A 23,572-nucleotide genomic window follows, 5' to 3' on the forward strand; every position below is an offset into this window, starting at 1 on the left:
AGTCACTCAGATTCTCTTCCAAAATTCAGCTGCATTTGGGTGGGAAGAATGGCAAAGGAAAGGGGGCCTGGTCCCTTAAAGGCACAGGTTCTAGTGTGTGGGAAAAGGGCAGGAAGGAGAGGAGAGGACATAGGGTCAGATAGGAAGGGCTGCCCAGACTTCCCCAGGTCCCAACACAGCCCCAATAGCCTCTTAAGTCCTGCTCTTTGGTCCAAACCTCTCTCAACTTGGAAGGCCACTGAATTGGGAGTGTGGGGATCCCTGGCTGCGAATGAGGGCTATAGGCTTGAGGAATCCTTGGTCACAGGTCTAAATGCCTCTCCAGATCTGGCACTTCAAGCTGAGAGTTACAAACTGGACCAACATTTGCTGAAATGGACCATGAGGTGGAAGCTTCCACCAACTGCAGGACCTCTGAATATCAACATGTCCTTGGGGAGTCCTGCTTTGGGAAGAAGCCTAGCCTGGCCTCTGGGGGTGTAGAGATGGACTTTAAACCCAGACATTCTGTGAGATAAGGGACAGTCTGATTATCAAAGATGGGCGTTTCTTTAGCCTTTTCTTTAGTCTTTGGAAATAGATGAGGCTGTACTGTGTCTGACTTGCCAAGTACTAGTCATGGTAGGCTGTACTCACCAAAGATGGTTGCAACAACATATATCCCATCCCCATGCTCCTCTTTTAACATGCTGTTGATCTTCTTCCTTTGAGTCATGGTGGGAGGGATGTCTATGTCTTCCTGAAAGCGCGGTAGGCCTTTGTAACTGCCCCAGTCAAGTCAAGAGAATGTGGTGGAAGTAAGGCTACTTGGCTTTGGCAGTACAGCCCCCACCGGCTCTAGCTCTCTTTCAGGGTGCTCCCCCTTGGCATCCAGCCACCAGGCTTTGAAGAAGCCTGAGCCACACGGAGTGATTACATGGGCCTGGCTGGCAGCCCCAGCTAACATCTCAGCCAACAGCTGGGATCAGCCCCCCGAATTATAAGTGTATGGGCCTTCAGATGATTCCAGCACCCAGCTTTTCACTTGCCTCCGTTGAGATCCCAGACCCAGTGGAAGAGACACACCATCCCTACTGTGCCCTGTTTGAATTCCTGACTCACAGGATATGCACAGAGTCAACATTATTAATGCGCTAAGTTTTGGGGTGGCTTGTCACAGCCATAATAACTGGAATACCACTGGAATTAATTCAAATGTTTGCTATTTCCTGCTCAAATCCAGCCTTCCCTGGTCTTTACTCTGAGACTTCGGACTATTCCCTCCTCAACTGGTCCCTGTCCCTCTGAGCCTGCTCCCCTCTTCCTCCTCCCTCTCCAAAAGGCAGGATCCTCGTGCCTGAGGCAGCCTTGGCAAACATCCCCTGAAGGATCATTTGAATCTTCCCATCTCTGAATCCCAGGACCCAGAGAAACCTGCTGCTCCTTGTTCCTCAGTGCAGGCCCAAGAGCAGGTCCCTGTGAGGGAGCTTTCCCTGGGTGCATGTGGCCCAATGCAAGGCACCCGGTGTGGGGAGGGCCCTGAGAGACAGGGAGAGATTGTGCAGACCTTTTGCCCACACTCTTCACTCTCATTAAGGTTCACGCTCAGCTTGCTTCTCTCCTACTTGACTTGACTTATGAGGTCCCTTTAACCTCCGGTGCGAGGAGACATGATTCTCACAAAGGTCTTTCCACTCTGTCTCCCCCGGTCCCCCAGCCGCATCTCCTAGGTAGGCTTTCCTGGAACAGGATGGAGGGAGGCCCCCTTCCCTGCCCCTTGGGCCCAGGCTCCGACCACTCCAGAGCCTGGGCTGCAGAGGCGGTGTCCTGGGAGCCACAGCCCGTCAATCACAGAGGCGACCAGCACTGAATCGCAGGCCATTAGGCAGGAGGGCCGGCGCCCTGCTCACTCACCGGGCAGCCATCGGCAGGATGTTAGACGATCGCATGGCGGCCATTCTTATGATTTATTCAAATACTCATTACAGTCAATCTATTTTTACACAGAGGTGAAGATGTGCGCTGATAACGGTTAATCATTTATAATTCCATGGACTGGTTGGAAGCCAATGTACTATCAGAGGCGCAGCGGCAGCCCAGCCTCCGGTAGCCCCAGAAACAGGCTGGGAAGCTACCTACATAGGCCAGGGCAACCCAATCTTGGGGCTAACCTCTGCTGAGCAGAGACCAGGTTGGGAGTGCAGTGGGGACAAGAAGACCTGGGAATCCCAGACCATCCTCCGGGAGCTCACAGCCTCCTGTCGATGTAGCAGAACTTCAGAAGAGGGAGAGATCACTTCTAGCTGGAGTTACCAAAGAGGGTTTTACTGGGGAGACTGGACCGAGGCTGGGTCCTCCAGGTGGGTAGACTTTCGCAAAGTAGGAGCCAAAACGAGCACATAAAGCATAAGGTAGAGCTGCAACCATGCCAATGGAAGGGGAGCCACCATCAGTGTCTGCCTTCCCCACCTTCATGGCTCCCTAGAAATAAACCAAGGTGTAAAAGCAAGTGCGGGTTATGAACTGGCCCACTTCCTCCTCGCTGCCTCCCCAGCTTAGCCCAGATGATAGTGGCTGGGGTCTGGGTTGGCCTTGCAAACTCAAGAGCTTCCCTCTCCAACACTCATGACACATATGACACATCAAGTCTACCTTAATGCACAATCAATAAAGTCTAATTAAATAGGATGTCATATTATAGGGCTTCTCTGTCACATTTAGACCTAATCTAATTAGAAGTCCTCTGTATTTTACATTCTGAATAGCTCATTGTTGAGTATTTCTCTTGCACAATGCATGACCGTTAAAGATTAGGTTCAGGGCTGGTCTTTAACCCATAACCTCATTGAGTCAGCATGGAAACACCAATCAGATTACTTACAGTTCACAGTCCCTTTTCTGGTGAGCGGCATGGAGGACGGAAAGCCTCAGAATCCTGCTCCGGACTTCATCTGCCAATAAAAGAAAACGTTTTTATAGATATGTATGATTCTGCTGGGATTGAGAGCCAAGGCAGGGCTGAGGGTAACCTCAGAGTGGGTCTGGTCCAGGAGCAAAGCCAGGACTAGTAGCTCTATTCACATAGTGCTGAGTGGGAACGTTTCCTGGCCAAGGGACTCTTGGTGCAAGGCGATTACCATCTAGGAAAGCTAACCAGGACAGACAGAGAGAGGATCACTCCCTCCTTACCTGCTTGGTGCCTCAATTTCCTATGAGTTTCAGCCCCTTCCCTATAGGAATCCTATAGGAATTTCATGGCTGTTGAGACCCCTAAGCTGACCAAGGCAATAATCATTTACTTATGCCTCCCATCTGATGGAAGACCCCATGCAGGGGGATGAGCCCAGCAGTCCCTGTGAAAGCTTGCAACCTATATAGGGAAGGCAGCAAAAAGCTAGCAAACCACAAAGCCAAGGCTGTTGTTTGTGTCAGGATTATGGAAAGTCTTGATTGAGGGGAGAATTTTCAAGGAAAGGTGAAGAGTCCAACGGGGCTGGAAGGAAAAGAATGTACATGGAGAAGCAGGATGAGGGCAAGACTTGGAAAGATTAAAGATGTGACTGCTTTTACTTCTCTTTCTGGAATAAAGCAATAACAACAAGGAAAACCCAGCACATGTTTATCAGGTGTCTGCTCCATGATCTACAGTGGCTATGTACAGCGGCAGGAACAAAATCCACGGGTGGGTCCTGTTGTAAAACTGCTGCCATGATGTCATTGGGGAAATAAGATTCCCCATGTGGAACATCATCAGAGAAGACAGGACTATATGCACAGTAGTGCTCAACTGGGTGGTAGGGACTATAATTCTCTCTCCATAGAGAAATGAAGATGGCAAGAGCTGAGGCACTCAAGGAAATATTTGGAGGGAGTATTCAGGATGAACAGGTCTTGGAGACCAGACAGGCAAGATTTGGCTGGTAGAAGGGAGCAAAAAGGCATTCCAAGAAAGGGAGCAGTCTGAGCCAGGATGAGAGGGGGATGGCATGGAGTGCCCTGGGTCAATGCAGAAGCTGGTCTGCCTGAGAGAGACCAAGGCAAGACCAACACTGAGTACGCCAATTAGGGCCAGAGCATCTAGGGCTCTGAGTGTTCGGAAGAGAGGCCAGACTCAGGCTAGAATCTGGTAGAGCCATTTAAAGTTTTTCAACAGAAAATGACACAAAGAAGATGAGCCCCTCTGCTCCAATCTCTTTAAGATCTTCTTGTTCATTAAAACAGAGAGGTTTCTTGGCAGAGGTGGCATTTCAGATAGAAAATTCAGGCATGGTGTATATAGCGTGGTGTGCTCATAGAAAGAAAATGCCCCTTTTGTTCATGATGGCGTCTACCAGGCTAAGGTACTTCCTGTGGAGCTGTCTACTAACATCTGCATAACAGGTTCATGGTTCAAGGAGTTGCCTCTGAGATAAGCCCAGACCATTGGACTGCAAGACCTGGAAGACAGGACTGCATCTCATGCATCTGTATGGCCTGAGAATCTAGCAAAGTGCCCAGGATTTATTGGATTCTCAGTATATGTCTGTTGAAATATTCATTGGAAGACCCTGTTCATTCCACACAGAGTTCACAACTAGCAGCTCAGAACCAGCCGCCGGTTGGCAATGGTCTGCAGTGGGCTCCAACTTATAGTCTTTTAAACAACTGACACACTGCTACTGAGCATACATGAACTCAGTATAAGAAGTCTCTAGATTGAATTGCATGCAGCAGTAGGTACTCTCTCCCTGCCCTCTGGGATTGTCTGTGGAGCCGCCAGCAGCTTAGAAGATACAGCAGACTTGCTGTTTGCACATGCTACAAAGCTGGGAAGGAAGCTCCTATTGGGGAGATGGATTCAAGAGTGTTATAAAGCTTTTAACAAACTGAAAGAATGAGCCAAAATGACAAAGTCCATTTTTTCCTTTACCAGTTTTTGCACAATAACATTATGATATCCATAAAAGAAATAATTTTGAAAATAAAGAAATACAGGCCACAATCCTATCTCTGTAAACCACCAAACTGCTCTATCCCACGTCCACATGCAAATCCATTTTTTATTTTTTACAGAATTGTAGGAAAATATTTGACAAGAATATATACACCAAATCCCACTCTTCCATTCAAAAGTCAATTCCAGAAACACCAAATAGGGTAACCCTAGTTTAAAATACATATATATGTGTGTGCATATATATATATATATACATATACAGAGAGAGGTTATTTGAATTTAACATAAGCTCAGGATGAGCGCAGAGTACAGCATTGCTGCCAAAGCCATTAGATGTGATCTCAGGTTGCATTAATAGCCATACGGCATCCAACTGAGGGATGGACAGTCCCCTCACCTTGGACTTATCAATCCATATTAGTTTACGATGCAGTCTGGCATACATTTTAATAACTTTCACAGTGAAAAGAGAAGTGAGTGAAGATGTCCAGTGGCTAAAGCATGGGTTCAAAGTTTAGTAGCAAAAAGTGCAAGCTCTGGGGGCACTTGGGGGGCTCAGTCAGTTGAACATCTGCCTTCGGCTCAGGTCATGATCTCAGGGTCCTGGGATCAAGCCCTACACTGGGCTCCCTGCTCAACAGGGAGTTTGTTTCTCCCTTTCTCTCTGCCCCCCCTCCCCCTGTGCATGCTCTCTCTCTCTTTCCCTCTCCCTCTCTCTCTCACTCCCTCAAATAAATAAAATTTTTATTTATTTTATTTTATTTTAATATTTTATTTATTTATGAAAGACACATAGAAAGAGAAAGGCAGAGACACAGGCAGAGGGAGAAGCAGGCTCCATGCAGGGAGCCCGACATGGGACTCGATCCCAAGTCCCCAGGATCACGCTCTGGGCCAAAAAGGCAGGCGCTAAACCACTAAGCCACCGAGGGATGCCCTCAAATAAATAAAATTTTTAAAACAATCTTTAAATAAATAAATAAAAATGCAAGCTCTGGAATCAGACTTCCCAGCTTTCTGGGCATAAAATAAGATTTTGCTTATTTATTTTTGACAGAGAGAGGGAGGGAGCACACACATGAGCAGGGGCAGTGGGAGAGGGAGAAGCAGACTCCCCACTGAGCAGGGAGCCCGATGCGCGACTCAATCCCAGGACCCTGGGATCATGACCGGAGCTGACAGCAGACGCTCAACTGACTGAGCCATCCAGGGGCCCCCAGATTGCCCCGTTTTCTGTCCTGACTCCACCACTTACTAGTGGCACTACCATGGGAAGGTTACTTAACTTCTCTGTGCCTCAGTTTTCCATCAGTAAAATCAGGCGAGTAAGGGTTCTACCTCTGAGGTTTGAGTGAGGATTGAATGATTTTGTAAACTGCAAAGTGCTTAGAATACAAATTCAGCACTCACTGAATGTTAGCTAATATTACTATTTTGTTATTATTTTCATTATTATTTATTATGTTATTATTTTCATTACTAGGAGGCTGTGAGGTAGAAGATACGAAAAGAAATCAGACTGATGCCTTCATTTGTCCCTCTCTGAAATTACCCATCTTTCTCCCACATAGTGGTCCTCCAAATATTTGAAGAAACTACAAAGAGGAGGAGGAGAAAGAGGAGCTGTGTTACTCTAGACAGCAGGATCAGGAGTAATTGCTACATGTTAGAGGAAGTCAACTTTCAATTCCATAGAAGAAAGAAGTCTCTAGCAAGGAGAACCATCCCCAAACAGGCTTCCTGTAGGTAGTGAGCTCCCCAACCCTGGAAGGAGAACCTGCACTGGGTAAGAAGCTGCTGCACGGCCTGGTCTCCCAGACATGGCTTCACCTATCTACGAAATGTTAAAAAAATAAATGAGATCGACAGGGTTGACAAACTGATATACTGATAAAAGATTAATATTGTCTTTGTTCATCATTGTTTCATAAAGTAATTCGACCCCCAAAAGTAAGGAGAGCCACAAAGGACCATTCGTTAAATTGAATAAATAGAGCATCATGGAAAGCATTCCCTCTTTCCTTCTCTTTCTGTCTCTCTTTGCTCCTCTCCCTCTCTCTCTCACTCACACACACCGTGTGTGTACATATACGTGAACATGAAACCTCCCCACACCATCCTTATTTTTCACTCATTACCATGTACCCGTGGAAAAGTCTACGTAACCTGTCGCTGCCCCATGGACACATGCTGGGGACCCACTGATGTGCCATGTATTTTCGGGTCTTCCAAAGCCAATAGTTGGCGGTCCTGGCAGGCAAACAATCATGTCAAAAGTCTTCAAACAAGCAGCCATGCAATCATGGAATCAGAATTGAAACTTAGGTCTGACTTATTCACCATGAAAATAAAATGGAACTATGAAATTGACCACTCACATTTATAAATATGAGGACATTTGTGAAATGGTAGGTGAGAGAGGAGTTGTTGAATGCTCATGATTATCTGGGAACGAGGTAGGGAGAGGGATTTAACAAAGCTTCTCATAGGAGGTAGCACATGCCCCAGGAGAGCTGAGCGGCACCCATGCAACATGCCTAGGTAAGTGGTAAGGATGGAGAGAGGTGAGCTTGAGGCTTAGCAAGACCATGAGTCTAATAGAAAGAACACCCCTAACAGAGAGGTGTCAATCAGATATGGTTCACGTGCTTCTCACTCTGTCATTAATGTATGATCTTGGACAAGGAACTTTACCCCCCCCCCGTGCCTCAGTTTCCCCATAGGCAAAATGATAGGGCTAGACTACTAGATAATCCTTAAAGCAAAATTCCATCTGACATCTATATACCTCGGAGGTTGCCCAGACTAACCCACCAGGGAGAGTTCTAAGTCTTGTGCTAAGGTAGCTCAGTATATCACCCTGGTTAAGAGTAAAGATGTGAGAGTCAGAGAGTTCTGGGTTCAAACCTGGGAGCATCATTTACCTAACGTTAATCTCTACCAACCTCAATTTTCTCATCTTTAAAAAGGAGGGTGATAGTAGCATCTTTTTTTTTTTTTTAAAGATTTTGTTTATTTATTCATGAGAGAGACACACAGAGAGAGGCAGAGACACAGGCAGAGAGAGAAGCAGGCTACATGCAGAGAGCCTGATGTGGGACCCGATCCGGGGACTCCAGGATCACGCCCTGGGCCGAAAGCAGACACCAAACCGCTGAGCCACCCAGGGATCCCCGACAGTAGCATCTTTGAATGAGATGAGGCATCTAGAGCATTTTGTGTAATGCTTGGAACATATTAATGATAATAATAAATGAGGGCTATCGTGGTTCTTAAGTATTAAAAGTTAAAAATTGAGGGGATCCCTGGGTGGCGCAGCAGTTTGGCGCTTGCCTTTGGCCCAGGGCGCGATCCTGGAGACCCGGGATCGAATCCCACGTCGGGCTCCCGGTGCATGGAGCCTGCTTCTCCCTCTGCCTGTATCTCTGCCTCTCTCTCTCTCTCTGACTATCATAAATAAATAAAAAAATAAAAAAAAAATTGGTAGCAACTGAGCAGAAAAGGAGAAAGAGAGGCAAAGCAAGAAGGTTGAGAACTTCTGCATTCATCCCACAGCCCATAAAAGCTTCTCTATCCTTGCCCTAGGGATGAAGACAAATTATGGAAACCCATTCTTTGACACCAAGAGTCTCTCTGGATGCTCCTCTTCTCTGAAAACCCCTCCACGGGCAAATGAACAAAACTTCCAGGGAAAACAAAATGTGAATATATCTTTCCAGAAGGAAACTCCTGCAGGACCACCCATCTGTCCAGACGGCATGCCCTGTGTGTCCCTACCTTATTGCTGAGCCTCCTCTCTGTTCCACTGCGCTCCCTCGTCACCTGCCAACAGCTTGCAGTTGCTTACATTTGTTGAATGAGTTTGGCAGTTACAGCATTGTAGGCCCTGACCACCAGGCTCTAAATTACACAATAACTAGGTAATTGAAGACTGATAAAATTGCCTGGCACTAAATACTTGACTCTGAGATGCATCCCACCCCAGCACTGAGGGTAGTGCACAGCCGTTCCTGAACCTGGTACGAACGGATGCTAATTCCACACCTGTCTTTAGCTCCTCATCTCCCAGTCCTGGCTGCCCAAGTACATTCCTCAGGCCCTGCCCAGGCCCAGGTCTCTGATCTTGGGCCTGTAGCTGTGAGAACAGGCATGCATTTAAAACCTTCTAGGCAATGTTGGCACTGGTGGGCTAATCCTCATACCTTTCCTATGTGCCAGAAGGAACTGGAGGCACTAGTGATCTGTCTACATCAGGTGAGTGAGGTGTGCACTCCCAGGGCCTCAGGGCCCTCTGCAGAGGACCTGCTCCCAGGGCAACCTCCTGGCCCTGTGGATACCCTCTGAGGTGTGAACACACCAGGACCCAAGACTTGCCGATTCTCTGTCAGGAATATCACGGCTCTTCTTCACTTGGCATCGTCATTGACCTGCCTCTCTCTTCTTTCCAGTCCTAATTGGTCTCCTGGCCTCTAGCCTCACCCCAGTTTTGCCCATCTACCACTTCCCCATAGCCTGGGATCTTTCTGGAACACAGATGTGATAAGGTCCACTCCTCCTTAAAACCCTTCAATGACTCCTCGTTGTCTGACAGAGGTTGCCAACTGGCAGCCCCTATGCTGACTCTTGCCTGTCTGGCATTTTTATAAATTCTGCCAGTATCTAAAAAGCGAGAGATTTTGCATTTTAACAATCCATATTTCTAACTTTCCTCCAAAGACTGGAAGACCTAACGAAGCCAGTCCTGCATTTCCACATGGCAGTCACTGGAGGATGCAGTCACCCCCTTTTAATCACGCACGGGTCCTCCTGTTTACCCCCGAGAGAAGGCAAGCGTCACCCCGGAAGTGTCTCCCGTCTAGGGCCAGACACCTGGAGGCAGACTTACTCCGCCTGCTGAAGAGTTTCGGGTTCAAGGTGACAGCATGGGGGTGGGTGGCTCATTATGTTCTCAGCTGTGCTGTTCCAGCTGGAGGGTGGAGGATGGGATCCAGGGAAACACCAGTACCACCAGGCAGGCCTGCCTCGTGTCCTTCCCTCTCACCTGGGCAACTCCACTCCTAGCCTCGAGACAGCCTGCAAAGGTCTTAGGGCAGCTTTTCTGGAATGCCAGTGGCTACAGGGCAGGTGCTGAAGAAGCCCCACCCTGCTTTATTCCTGAGGCCCCACCCCTGGGCCCAGCCTCTCCCCACCCCAACTCAGGGGCGGCTGTACCCCCTCCCTTTATTTCCATCCCACTGTTCCTATCAAAGCCCTAACAGCACATATTTTGTTAATTGTACAAACCTAATGGGGGAATGCATTGGCAAAAAAGGGTAATGGCCATCAGACCAGCAATAAAACAAAATTAATGGCCCATAGGAAGAAATCATGTCCACTTAATCCCGGCTCTGAAACTCTAATAGAATAATGGAATACCAACGGAGGGTTTTTTCTCTCTATGCAGATTGCTTACACCATGTTAATCACTTGCAAAGCAGGCCACATACCACTCTGGCTCACATGACCCTCCAGGGAAAGTAGCAGACCAGAAACATTTAGTGCAAGGCTCATTACTGACATGCACCACCGCAGCAACACCTTCCCCCCTCCCTCCTTCCCCCAGGTGACTCTGGGACAGCCAGTATGGGGTGTCATTGAGAGCCACGAGGTGTGGCGGGCCGGAAAGCAAGACACATAATACCTAATAATAGCAAACATTTATTGAGTGCTTACTATGTGCCAGACCCTGAGCTAGCTAAGCACTTCCTATACACTATATTACTGTGTCTCATTTTCATCCTCTGGAGCTGCACAGTCCAGCAAGGTAGCTGCTGACCACATGCGGCTTTTTACATTCAAATCCTAATTAATTAAAATTAAAGAAAATTTAAAATTCAGGCTTCAGCTTCACCAGCCGCATTTCAAGTGCTCGATATGTGTCTAGTGGCTATTGTCCTGGAAGGTTCAGACAGACTACATCTCCATCATCACAGAAGGTTGTATTAGACAGTGCTGCTCTAGAATACTGAGGCCAATTTATCTTGCTCATTTAACAGATTCGGAAGCTAAGGTGCAGAGAGGTGAGGCGAGCTGCCCGAGGTCACACAGCTGGAATACAGCTGCGCCAGGTTTGAACCCAGGTCCATTTCAGCCTGGCCCTAGAATCCTCAGCCCATCCACTAAGAACCAGGCAGGACTTCTGTGGGTAGTTAGCAGTAGAAAGGCTCTTCTGTCCTGTCTTGAGCACCCACCCACTCCCTGCCACCCCAAAGAGGAGACAGACCCCAGTGCTCCACTTGGGAGCCAGCTCTGTGGCTGTCCCAAACTGTAAAGGTCATCTGGAGAGAGGGAGGGCTTTATAGGTCATCCAGCCCAACCTCCTTCCATTTATGAATGAAGAAACCAATGCACAGAAAAGTGAAGGGGCTTGTCCAAGGTCAAACAGTTGGGCAATGACAGAATTAGAACTACAATCCAGTTTTATTGACTGCTAGTCCTCACTGGCCAAGGAAGAGGACAGAGCAATGCCCAGGGCCACATATGGCCAGAGGTGAGAGAAGGAGGAGGTGGGTGTCTCCTGCCTTCCTGGATAGTCCTGGGCCAGCTCAGAGGAGGCTGGGATGAGCCTGAGGGTTCTGGGCTCTGAGGGAAGAGGGGTGGGGATAGTCAGTCAGGCCTAGAAAGTGCAGTGGTTAAAAGCATGACATTGGGTTGCTACTACCTTTTGAGAAAATAGTATACAGTGTCTATTACCATTAAAAATACACAGAGACTTTGGCCAGGCAGCTCCAATTTGAGAATGTGTCCTATAGGGAAAAAGTAGCAGTGCACAAGGATAATGTGGAGCATCTATGATAGGGGAAAAGTGAAAAACAACCCAGATGTCTACCAATAGGGGACTGGTTGCATAACTTGTGGTACAACCATACTGTAAATAAATGAAACCATTAAAAGAATGTGTTAGATCTACATCTTGTGCCATGCAAGCTGGCCATAATGTTCAAAATAAGAAAAGTAAGTAGCAGAGGATGTGTGTGGAGTGGTTCTATTTTTACAAAAACAGAGAAGACTCTAGAATGAGTTGATCACTTTGCATGTGTTTGTGTGAGCATGAGGCAGAGTGACAGGGGTGATCCAGTGTTCACACCGGTGCTGATGGGGCACCAGGTACAGCCAGATGAAGGCATCATTTTTAGTGTATCTTTGCCTTGTTTCTGCTTGCCATGAGCACTGCCACTTTTGTAATTTTTGAAAAGAAATAAGGATGAGAAAAATAACTGACAAAGGAAAAAAAAAAAAAGAAGTCAGACTCTAAACCTGCCTTACTCAGTAGCTTTATGGCCTAGCATCAACCCATCTTGGTTTCCTTGCCTGGAGACCGATGATAATAGTCTCATGTCAAGGTGCTGGGGAGACTGGAAGGACAATGAAATTAAAGCTACTCAAGTCGCATGGGCCTTTTTATCAAGGTTGAGGGAAAAATCTGCCCAGTACAGGGAAGTACTTCCTGGGTCAACTCTCCAGGGCAGTCCCAGAGCCACAGCCACAGATCCCATTACTAATGTCTCAGAGCCTCTGTATTTGCCATATAACCATTTTTATGTGTTCCTCTGCCTACTAGACTGGAAGAAGTTCACAGGTAGGAATAGTCCCTTGCTGATTTATTCATTCTTTTGATCATTCGTTCGAGTTAATAATAACTTAATAATTAGGGCACCTGGGTGGCTCGGTCGCTTAAGTGTCAGCTCAGTTTTGGCTTGGGTCATGATCTCAGGTTTGTGAGATTGAGCCCTCCCCGCTCAGCAAAGAGTCTTCTTGAGACTCTCCTTCTCCCTCTGCCCCTACCTACACCTCTCTAAAATAAATCATTAAAAAATAATAACTTAATAATTATGTCTTAGGCACATGTACCAGGCACTGTGCCTGACATCAACTATATAACAATGAACAAAACAGAAAAGTCCCTGTTTTCATGGAGCTCACATTCTAATGGAGGAAACAAGCAAACTGTACATACATACATATATATGTATATATATATATATCGATGTGTATATATATGTGTGTGTATATATATACAATCAAGTGGTGACAAGTACCAAGAAGAAAAATGTAGCCTGGTAAGGGAGCAGAAGTGACCGGGGAGGGGAGGAAGGTGTTTTAGAGAGAAAGGACAGGAAAGAACCTCTGGAGCTCTCTGAGAAAGCACCCGTTGAGGCACGTGCCACAGACCCGGTGAGGTCAGTAGTTGTTTAAAAGATGTTAGTTTAAGAATAAAATAAAAATAGACTTGTAGGAGAGTGAAGAATAATTAAGACACCCTGAAAACATGCCTCCAGTTCTGAAGATATGCCCAAAAGAACTAAAAGCAGGAGCTCAGAGATGTTTGCACACCCACATTCATAGCAGCACTATTCCCAAGAGCCAAAAGGTGGGGAGCCACCAAAATGTCCATGGACAGATGAATGGATGAACAAAGCATGGTAAATATATATAAGGAAATACTGAACCTTAAAATTAAGGGAAGGAAGTTCTGACACATGGTATGTACAGTGTGGATAAACCTGGAGAAGACTGTGCTAAATGAAATAATCCAGCCACCAAAGGACAAAACCAGTATGATTCCACTCCCATGAGGGACCTGGAGAAGTCAAATTTGTAGACATGGAAGGTTGAACGGCAGTTGCCAGGAGCTGGGGGGGAAGAAAGATGGGGGTTATGGTTGAACAGATGCAGAGTTGTGGTTTTGCAAGATAAAAAGGGTTCTGGGGAATAGATGGTGGTTGGTGATGGTTGCACAGCACCGTGAAAGTACTTCATGTCACTGAACTGTTCACTTAAAAGTGGTTTAGATGGTCAATTTTATGTTATATGTATTTTACCCCAATTTTTAAAAGCACATACTGCCAGTAACTTCTGTCAATTTCTATAGAAGAAAAGAAAAGAGCTTAGGATGTCGAAGAGCAGAAGAGGAGCCTCTGACAGCCAAGGTGAGGGTAAGGGAGCCCAGGGCAGACAGAGAGAGCAGGGGACCTCACGTCTCTGAAGACCAGTGGGGAGAACACAGAGTAGGGGCCTGCCAGGCAGAAAGGGACAGGGGCTCCCAGGCCAGGCTGCTGCCAGGGAAGACAACTTTCCTGTGGAAACATCTGAGCTGGGGTGATTCCAGGGTGCTGATACTGGACAGATGAGATACAATTTAGGGTAAAAAAGAAAAGAAAAAAATTTTTTTAAATTTGTTTTAAACTCGTTGGAGGTAGGAGACAACTGATAATGAGCAGGCCACTCTCTAGTTTGAAATGAAAGACAGAAAAAAAAAATTTTTTTTAATGAAATGAAAGACAGTCACATGCATCCGCTGCAGGAAATCTAAAAGGAAAAGGGAAGAGGAAGCTGAGAAGAAGATGAGAGGATCTGGGCCCTTCACCTGATACAGCAGTGAGCAGCATGGTGTGTTGGGAAGTGTTTTTACTCAGGGCCCAGGAGACAGTTCTGTCTTCACGGCTTTGACCTTATGTGGCCTTTGACCTTCTCTGGGCCTCAGTTTCTTCTTCTGTTGAACGGAGTGGCCGGATCAGGACAAGAGGAATCTTAAGGTTTTAGGGGTTCACAAACTCCTTCACATTTTATCCAGAATAGTGTTTGTACATTATTCTGTGGAGAGATTTATACGTTTTATACATTATACAAGATTTTAAAGCTGTCCCTGTCCCCAGAGAGGTTAAGAATTGGTGGGGGAGTTATTCACTAGGCTCACATTAAGTTAGAAAGTTCTAAGATTCCAAAAAATCTTGAGCTAGACACCAATAAATAAATCAAGATGTTTATTGGGCCTCAAATAAATCAAGATGTTTATTCCTGCTTTGCCTGCAGCACAGAGATATTGTAAAAACAAAGTGAAATAATTATATACTTTGAAAAGTTAAAATTATTTCTCTGGTGTCAGTGCATATGATGATCGCTATTGTTGGTGTTTCATGGAAAGCAAGTTGTTCTACAGCAGGCATACAGGCAGCCTGATAGAGGGATGTGATGTGCTACAGCTGACCGCCCTTGGGTAGAAATGAAGAGGTCCTCAATTTCCCTTGTGGAGAGGGGTCTGGGCCGGAGAGAAGAGTGAATACAGCCTACCCAGGAGGTGCAGCCTAGGGCAGAGTGAAATGCAATTCTTTGTGCCAACAAGCTTTTATTTTGCATCTGCCTTTAGTTGGGAGGAAAATTTCAATTGTGTGCCTGAGAAAAGTGACAAGATTGAGATATGTCAAGGAAAAATAGCACATGCAGGGGACAGTATCTGGCCACCAGAGAGCAAGACCCAGGATGGAAAACTACAGAATGATCAAGCCAGCATCACCAGGGCAGAGGGGACCTCAGCCACAACGGGTAGTGCCTATCCTGGAGGAGGTGGCTCCAAGGAGCAGGGAGGAGAGCTGCTTGTCAGAACCATGCACGGTGAGACCTGGCTAGAACCTTTGGCAATCGTGCGTTCCAACCCCTGATTTCATGTCTGCAGAAACGGGTTGAGAGAAGGAGTGAACCCAAGGAAGGCCAAGACTGGAAGCCAGCCAGTGGCTCCCTTCGTTCAATTTATAAAATGTGTTTTGAGGTTACCAGATCCTTTCCTAGGTTGGAGGTCAATAATGAACAACAAATCCAGCTCCCTGGCTTCAGGGAGTCCAGAGTCTAGAGGAAGAAACAGACACCAGTTGTTTGAGTGGTTAAGTGTCATCCAGCATGTATGTAGGGACCACAGAGGAGGGTCTCCTCACTTAGGGCAGGCACATCCAGATAACAACGAGGTGGAGGGTCAGCCCCTTCCCCTCAGACCAGTGCTGGAGGTACCCTAAGGTCCAAGCCAAGCTAACAAGCACCTACGTCTTGGAGAAGGGGTGTCCACCATGGCAGCCATCAAAGGGAGACTCTGAGCATCCATGCCCCATGGGGAGAGAGCCACTCACTCTAGCAGGCCAGCCACAGGCCCTGGTGAGCAGGCCTCTCCAAATAGCACTTCCATTCATTACTTCCTAACTCGCCTCGGGGGGCTGGTCCTGAATATTGTTTCATAAATAACTTAACAGGGCTCCAGCTTGTTTAACTGAGGTTAGGCAGATGTGCACAGCACAGGCTGATTATGAGGGAATTTGGCTGTGCTGAATGGTTCTGGGATGCTGATTCTCTGCGGAGGGGTGGCTCAGTGGAGAAGGCAACCACTCGGCTGGTGTCCCCACCTGGATCCCCAGATCACAGCGGGATGCTGAAAGAGCATTTGTTTCCAATTGTTCTTAGCCACTAATTTGGCTCCAGGGTATAACACCAATCTGAGAACAAACGGAGTAGGAAAACTGTGCCTTTCCAGAAGGAGGCTCGGTATCACCAGAAATAGGGGAGGGCAGGGGAGGTTTCCTGAGTTCACGGCACTTGCCCGAGGCCTCCTGAGCTGGGCTGGCCGCTTCCCGCTCCAGCCCGGAGTCACCCGGCTGCACTGCCATCTGCTGAGCCTCACCTGCTCATTGCTCCTCCGAGGTGCCTCCAGCAGAGGACAGATTACTCTGATGGCAGGTAGATAAAAATGGGATCCCTTGCTAGCAGTAACTACCCAGAACAATCTCTCTCCTGAGCAGCTGACTGTCTCCACCTGGCACCTGCTAGGGAAAGAGCTGATGGGTGGTAGAGGCTGGCAGAGGCCAGCAGAGGCAACTCCCCCCACGTGTGGAGGGGACTTGCTCAGAGGGCCCTCTGTCGGGCTGCAGAAAGGTAGGCCGGGCCGCCCCTCAAGAGAAGACACAAAAGCAGCCCTGTTCCTGGCAGAGTAAAGAGCTAGCACCCTCCAGGGGCAAAGGGGAAGGCAAAGCTGGGGAGCAAGGCCGCGGCAGATGCTTTCTCAAGACTCCTGAGCAAAATCCCCAGTAAACAAGAGGCCCCTCTCATAGTTAAATTGCCTTCTGGTGGCTTAAAATAACTGAATCAGAGAACTTTGCCTGTGACCCTCTTGAAAGCAAACTGGTAGATAAAATGCTCTTAGCAAGCCTACCGCTCTATTCACAGCCCCCCAGCCCACCCCCAGCAGACAGGCCATCGTTTGTCTGACAAAAATGCCTCCCTAACCAGCACGTGAGTAAGCCAGTCAGTAACCTCATAAACCCAACATAGTATAAAAATGCTGGAAAGAAAACACTTTTTAAAAAATCTCTGAGCAAAGTACATGTCACAAAATCTTCCCACTAAAGTTTATGAACCTTACTCTGTAAGGGAAACTCCCAGACCGTTACTTAGAGCTGCTTCAGACTGATTTTTTGTACATGCTTCTAACAGGACCGGTTTTCTGGTATCTCGGGTCTTGCCTGATAAAAGCCAGGAAAGAGGAGGCTCACGCCGGGGAACGGAGGGTCCGGCGGCCTCGTGAATCAACGCGTCAGGTTCAGTCAAATCAGGATTGTTTACTTAGGAAAAAAGGAGAGGACGTTCACTGCTGATGTTTAAAACATCCTTGGAGGATTTTAAGAAGTAAGCCTTTTAGCGATCTGGAAAATCCCCAGTGAGGCTCCTTCGTGATGCTTCCAAGCTTCCGGTAAGTTGTGTTGGAGCTTGTGCAGGAGCTGCCTGTGTTCATTCCTGGTTGGCTCACTCAAGTGCTCAACAGGCACGACTCAGTGGATGCTGGGGCAAAAACACAAGACAAGGCAGGGACACTGTCTGGTGCAACACATACACACGCACCCATGCACACACACGCATGTCAAGAGCACCTATTACACATTAGGTGCTCCATAGATGCACGTTGTCCGGATGTTAGAAAAGCCGGTCCGATTGCCCTGGGCCCCAATCCCTAGCTGCACACAGGAGAATCTTGGCGGGGAGTCAATTAAAAATTTCATTGTACCCAAATTTTGAGCTGCTCCACCAAGAGAAACATAAGGACAACCCAGAATCAGGCCTGAAACAGTGTGGACCAGACTCTCCAGTCCATCTCAGAGCTGTCGCGCCTCTGCTGGCCCGGCTTCCCCAGTGACAAAATGAACAGTTGGGAGCAACGGAGTCTGAAATGCTTCCAGCTCTGGCATCAACAGGACCCTGGTTTTACTTAAGGATGGACCCACCCTGCCAGCCTGATTTCTCTTCTTCTCACCAAAGCCGTGGAAGGAGGGATTTAAGTCTCTGCCCCAATGCAGCCCAAGGAGACAGCAAGTGACTCTGCCTCCTCTCCCAGCCCCTCAGCTGGCCCTGTCATCATTTTGGGGACAGAAAGTCTTTATGAGACTCATAAGGGATGGTGGGGGAGGGGTTAGGATTTTGGCAATCTGTCCTGAAAAATTCGGGTTAATAATTTATATGTGCATTAAAAAAAAAAACCTTCTGAAACAAATTGCATACAAATTGTGTGACATTTGAAGGAAATTTGCCAATGTTGCTCAGTGAAGCGTAATAAATATATGCAGCCCATAATAATAAGTTACTTAAACTCAGGGCACTAAATGATTTATTAATTGTCTTCTAATCCTTTCCAGCTCCAACTAAAACCAAGAGTGTGGCCATATTTCACATACCAGTTCATAATGCCTCCAACGGCAAACAGCACGGCTGCCATTAGCTATTCGGTCCATTTTTCATTCTGGGCCCCAACTCTGCAGATGGGTTTGCAGCAGGGCCCACAGCTGAGGGGGACTGCTCCTGTCAGCACATGGATAAATGTACCCCAAACACATCCCATCCCACTGCACTTCTCACATGAATGTCACGCAAAACATGTTCATTTTGCCTTGAGCTCCTCTCCTCTGGGTTCCCCTTCCTCTGGGTTCCACCTCTCCCACTGCCCTTGGCACCATGGCACCCCTGGGTAGACATCAATCCTAGGAGAACAGGCCATTGTCTCCTGGGATGGCCCAGCACCAGGCTCAGAGCCCCCAGAGTCCTCCCCAGCAGCAGATGGTGAGTCACAGAGAATTAGAACGGAGATGGGAAATGGAACAAAGACCTGCCCTTTCTCTAGGACACACTGACCCAGTGGGGAATGTGGGATTTCTGTTGCCATGCCCACTTATTGGGTCTCCTCCCTAGTGCTCCAGACATAAGCCTCTTCCCCCTGGAAGACTTCATGCTCAGGATGCTGCCCAGAGCTGCCTACAGATCCAACCCTGCATGGGAGTCATACCCAGGGTCTGGCTGGAGGGAACACTAGCAAACCAGAAGTTTGGAGCCAGAAATATCGCCTGTGGATCGATGGAGAAATAGGGCAAGATAGGGTCCCAGGAATTGAGTGACTGAGTTCAGAAGTGAATGATTCTCCAGGCTGCCTTGCTTCCTGGACCAGCATGCTTCTCTGCAGTCTTCCCATCTCAGAATGATGCCATCTTTCACCAGTGACCTACATCTGGGAGTCCCCTTGGATTCTGTTTCCGCTTCATGTCTCACTCCCACGCGCAACAGGGGGATTCTGCTTGGGATTCTTTCTCTCCCTCTGCCTCTCCCTCTATTTGTGTGTGTGTGTGTATGTGTGTGTGCGCGCGCTCTCTCCCAAAACAAAAACACCCCAACATTTCTCAAATCTATCCCTTTCTATCTCCACTACCACTGCATGATTCAGAACCCAGGGATGCAAATCAGCAGCTCTTCCCAGATGTTTTGTGGGATTTGCACAGTGCACCTGGTTTTCCTTTGTTTTGTTTTTAAAAAGGTAATATGTGGGGTGCTTGGGTGGCTCAGTCGTTTAAGCTCCTAACTCGATTTCAGCTCAGGTCATGATCTCGAGGTCATGGGATTGAGTCCCTCATTGGGCTCCATGCTCACTGCAGAGTCTGCTTGAGATTCTCTCCCTCTGCCCCTCCCCTCACTCACACACACACTCTCTCCCTCCCTCTTTTTTTTTTAGTTGTTGTTTTTTTCCCCTCCCTCTTTAAATAAATAAAATCTTAAAAAAATAGGTAATACATAACATGGTTCAAAAATTTAAAAAGTATATGAAATGTCTCTCTCCCATTCACATCTCCCACTTACCCAAGTAAACACAAATACAGATACTTATTATCCCCCTTTTATGCGCACTTTTCTGCACCTTGGTAGATTTTTTTCTCTTTATGTTTAAATATTTTTGGAGATCTTTCCATGTAAGAACAAAGATAGTCTTCATTCCTTTTTACATTTATTTATTTATTTATTTATTTATTTATTTATTTATTTATTTAAAGAAAGCTCTACTCCAATCATGGGGCTTGAACTCCTGACTCCAAGATCAAGAGTTACATGTTCTACCAACTGAGCCAGCCAGCCACCCCCTCCTTCCTTTTTGTAAGTGTGTAGTATTCCATTGTCAGAATATTCAATAATTTAACCTCAAAACGATGGATATTTGGTTTTTTTCCAATCTTTTGTCATTACAAATAATGTTGCAAAGAATAAATGTTCATGAATGTTATTTCACAAATGTCTAAGTGTATCTTCAGGATCAATTCTCCAATATGAAATTGCTGGGTCAAAAGGCATACGATCAATAATTTTGATAGATATTGCCAAATTTCCCTCTAAAAGGGTTGTACTGATTTACACATTAAGATAGCCTGTTTCCCCAGAATTTTGCCAATACAGCATGATAACAAAAGTTTTAGATTTTTGTCCGTTTAAAAGATGAATGAATAATGCTATCTCAAGACAGTTTTAATTTGCATTCCTTTTTACGTGTAAGATTGGGCATCCTTTGTTAAGAGCCATTTGTATTTTCTTTTCTGTGAATAGTCTGTTCAAATTCTTTGCCCGTTTTTTTCTATTGAGTTGTATTTTGTTGTTAGTTTTTAGGAACTCTTTGTATATTAGGGAGAATAGGCCTGTGACATGAGTTGCAACTTTTCTCCCAGTTTGTCATTTGTATCTTGACTTCATTTAAAATATTTGGCCTGTGCTTTTTAAAATTTTTAACTTGAATTCCAACAGGCCTGGAGCATTCACAATCCCATCGGCCACAGCCTCCATTACTCCCTACAGTTGTACAAATGACTTACTTTACAATTTTTAATTGCCTACACATTGGGGTGATGCATGGAACTGCTACCACCATTGTATGATCCAGAGGAAAGCTAGTCTGAAAATAGAGCTGATATCCGGAGGATGACAGAGAAAGAATCTGAGTGCTTGTTGATGTCATTAAGACACTGAATTTTTCCATCCCTACAGTACTCCTGGTTCTGGGCTTCATAATATGTAAGAAAAAAAAAATCTCTTACTGTTTAATCCACTTTGGGTTGGATTTGCTGCTACTGGCAGTCAAAGGCATTCTAACTGAAACATATCTTGAATGTGCTTGTGAAAATCTGGTCCCTTCCAATCCATTCCTGCTAGTGCTGAGGCCAAGTTCAAGAACTTAAGTCTGGCAAACACCACTCCCCCATTTTAATACATTCCATAGCTCTCCCCATCACCTGCAAAATATAATCCAAGGGTTTTCACACTCAACCTGTCCCTGCCCACCCCTCCCCCCTTTGCTGGTACTATCTCCTGCTTCCAGGTTGTTGCACAACCTGTCCCAGCTCCCTGGAGGGTCCTTTCCCTCCTTCTCCTGTCTAGCTCCCAGGACAGTCCATTCCACCATCACCTCCTCCAAGCAGATTTCAGACCAAGTCCCCACCCCTACCCTGTCACTGCCATGCACCATCTGGTACTTTCCTCTATGGTTGCACTAACCTCATTGTCTATACATCTTTTTACATGCCTGAGCCCCCACCCTGCTCACTTTTTTTAGAGTTCCTTGCAGGCAGGGGCAATTCCTTGCCCCAAACCTAGCTTGAGACCCTGTGTGAGGTAGGTGTGCAACCAGTATTTGCAAACTGAATGGAGCTCCCCACATTCATCTCAATGTGTTCCCACAGATGCCTCCTCAGACCTCTCCCAGCCCGAGTCCTCAGAACCAATGCCTTACTACCCACATCCATGCCACTTCACAGAGAAGCTCGAAGAAATGTCCCTGCCAAATGGGCCTGTTCTAAGAAGGGAAGCAGATGACCTAGTAAATCACCAGATTCAAGAGTGCCATTTGCCAGAGCACGGGATCCATGCCAGCGTCCCCAATGCTGTAGCAAATCGCCTACTACAACAGAAAGCCAGGGTGAGGAGCTGGGTTCCCAGCCACTTAACCAGCTGTGTGAACTCAGAGAAATGACTTAAGCCCTCTGTGCCTCAGTCCTCTTATTTGGGTAAAAAGGATAAGCAGGCTGTTCTGATGACTGTAATTGTCAGTAAATGACAGTCATGTTATTTCCTCCCTTAGAGCTGAATCAGCCCCAGATAAATGAGGCAAAGTCCACATAGAGCACACCCCAAACACTTCCCCACGGCCAGCCTCCTTTCTAGGTCAAACACCAATATGGTGACCATGCCACAGAAATATACTATGGAAACAACAGGAAAAGGAGAGGGCTGGCATGCCCTGAGCACTTCCTGTGCACCAGCCTGTGCTACATGGTGCACACCTGTCACTGTGCACCTGCATCATGGCAACACCGCATGGCAGTGTTTCCAGTCCTCTTCCGGAGAGGAGCAGAGTGGGGCTTTCAGAGGATAAACATGCCCAGTGGGTCCATGTCATGAACCCAGTTACATGGGAGAGTTAGGGTCTCAGCTCAGCTCTGTCTGGCTCTCACCCTTGGGTTCTTTTTCCTGCCTCCCGTTACACCCAGACTATATGGAATGAAGCTGGCCTGACACATCCAGGACTTGTGTTCCTGCTGATAAAATTGGAGGAGATGACCAGGGAGGAGAGGACTGAAGGAAGTCTGGGGCTGCGAGAAAGGGGGGCGAAAATGGGAGAGGGAAGAGAGAAGCTCCTGTGTGTGCGTGCATGTGTGTAACTGTGTGTGACTGTGTTACTGCTCTTGTGTGTGCATGTGTAGATGACTGTGTGTATGACATGTGCATGGCCCTGCATGCTCATGTGTGTGCATGCATGTACATGGGCACCTCTGTGTGTGTGTGTGTTGACGAGGGGAGGGGGACAGCTTGCACACACTGGCCTCCCACCTACTTCCATACACATTCACACGCTGGCCTCATCGAGCCCAAACATGCCCCATGTGAACTCCACATGTGGTCAGCAGTGGGAGACTTCACCTATTAGCCATTGCAGGCAGTTCCAACCAGCCATGTGGCATCAGCATTACCGGGGCTGTTATTAGCCTATGACCGGCCTGGCAAGCCTGCCCAAGGGACAGCAGAGGGGAGAAGGGAGGGAGGAGGTACCTTCACCAATTCAATCAGGCTTCCCTGGACAGACTTTCCCAAATCCGGACATATCACGGCCCCTCTGGTCAAAGAGAAAACTCCAGGGAGGCACTTCGGCTTATGTGTCTCTCAGTTTCCAGAGACGTTCAGAGCACAGGGGGAGACACACACATCTTCCCAAACTAGCAGTCAACAACAGGCCCAGGGCTCTGGCTGAGGAAGGAGGGAGGAAGGGGCCTGCAGGAGAGGAAGCAGCCTTGGCTCCCAGCCAAGCCTCAGGACCCTCAGCACCCACCCAGATTCACCCTCCACCAGGACGACTCCGGGTTTCTCTCCTGTCCTCTCTCTTGTTCCATCTGGTGTCATCTACGGTTCAGAGGGACAGGGCCCACCGTGGGGTCACAGCAGCCTGTCCGGAATGCGCAGAACCGAAACCACAGCTCAGCTCCCAGTCCCTGCCTAATCCCCCTGGCTACC

At 47.3% G+C, this 23,572-nt stretch overlaps 1 protein-coding gene across 10 annotated transcripts in view; it reads right to left on the reverse strand.

The window, feature by feature from the left end:
- Positions 1-23,572, reverse strand: part of PKNOX2 (PBX/knotted 1 homeobox 2) — a 257,580-nt gene that overhangs the window by 184,664 nt on the left and 49,344 nt on the right. For all 10 annotated transcript variants that reach the window (XM_025998970.2, XM_072729434.1, XM_072729429.1 and 7 more), the window contains exon 2: positions 2,861-2,930. The gene's annotated coding sequence lies outside the window, so the exon portion shown is untranslated. The remainder of the gene's footprint in view (positions 1-2,860; positions 2,931-23,572) is intronic.

The sequence above is a fragment of the Vulpes vulpes genome, chromosome 12, assembly GCF_048418805.1.
Source record: "Vulpes vulpes isolate BD-2025 chromosome 12, VulVul3, whole genome shotgun sequence".
NCBI lineage: Eukaryota > Metazoa > Chordata > Mammalia > Carnivora > Canidae > Vulpes > Vulpes vulpes.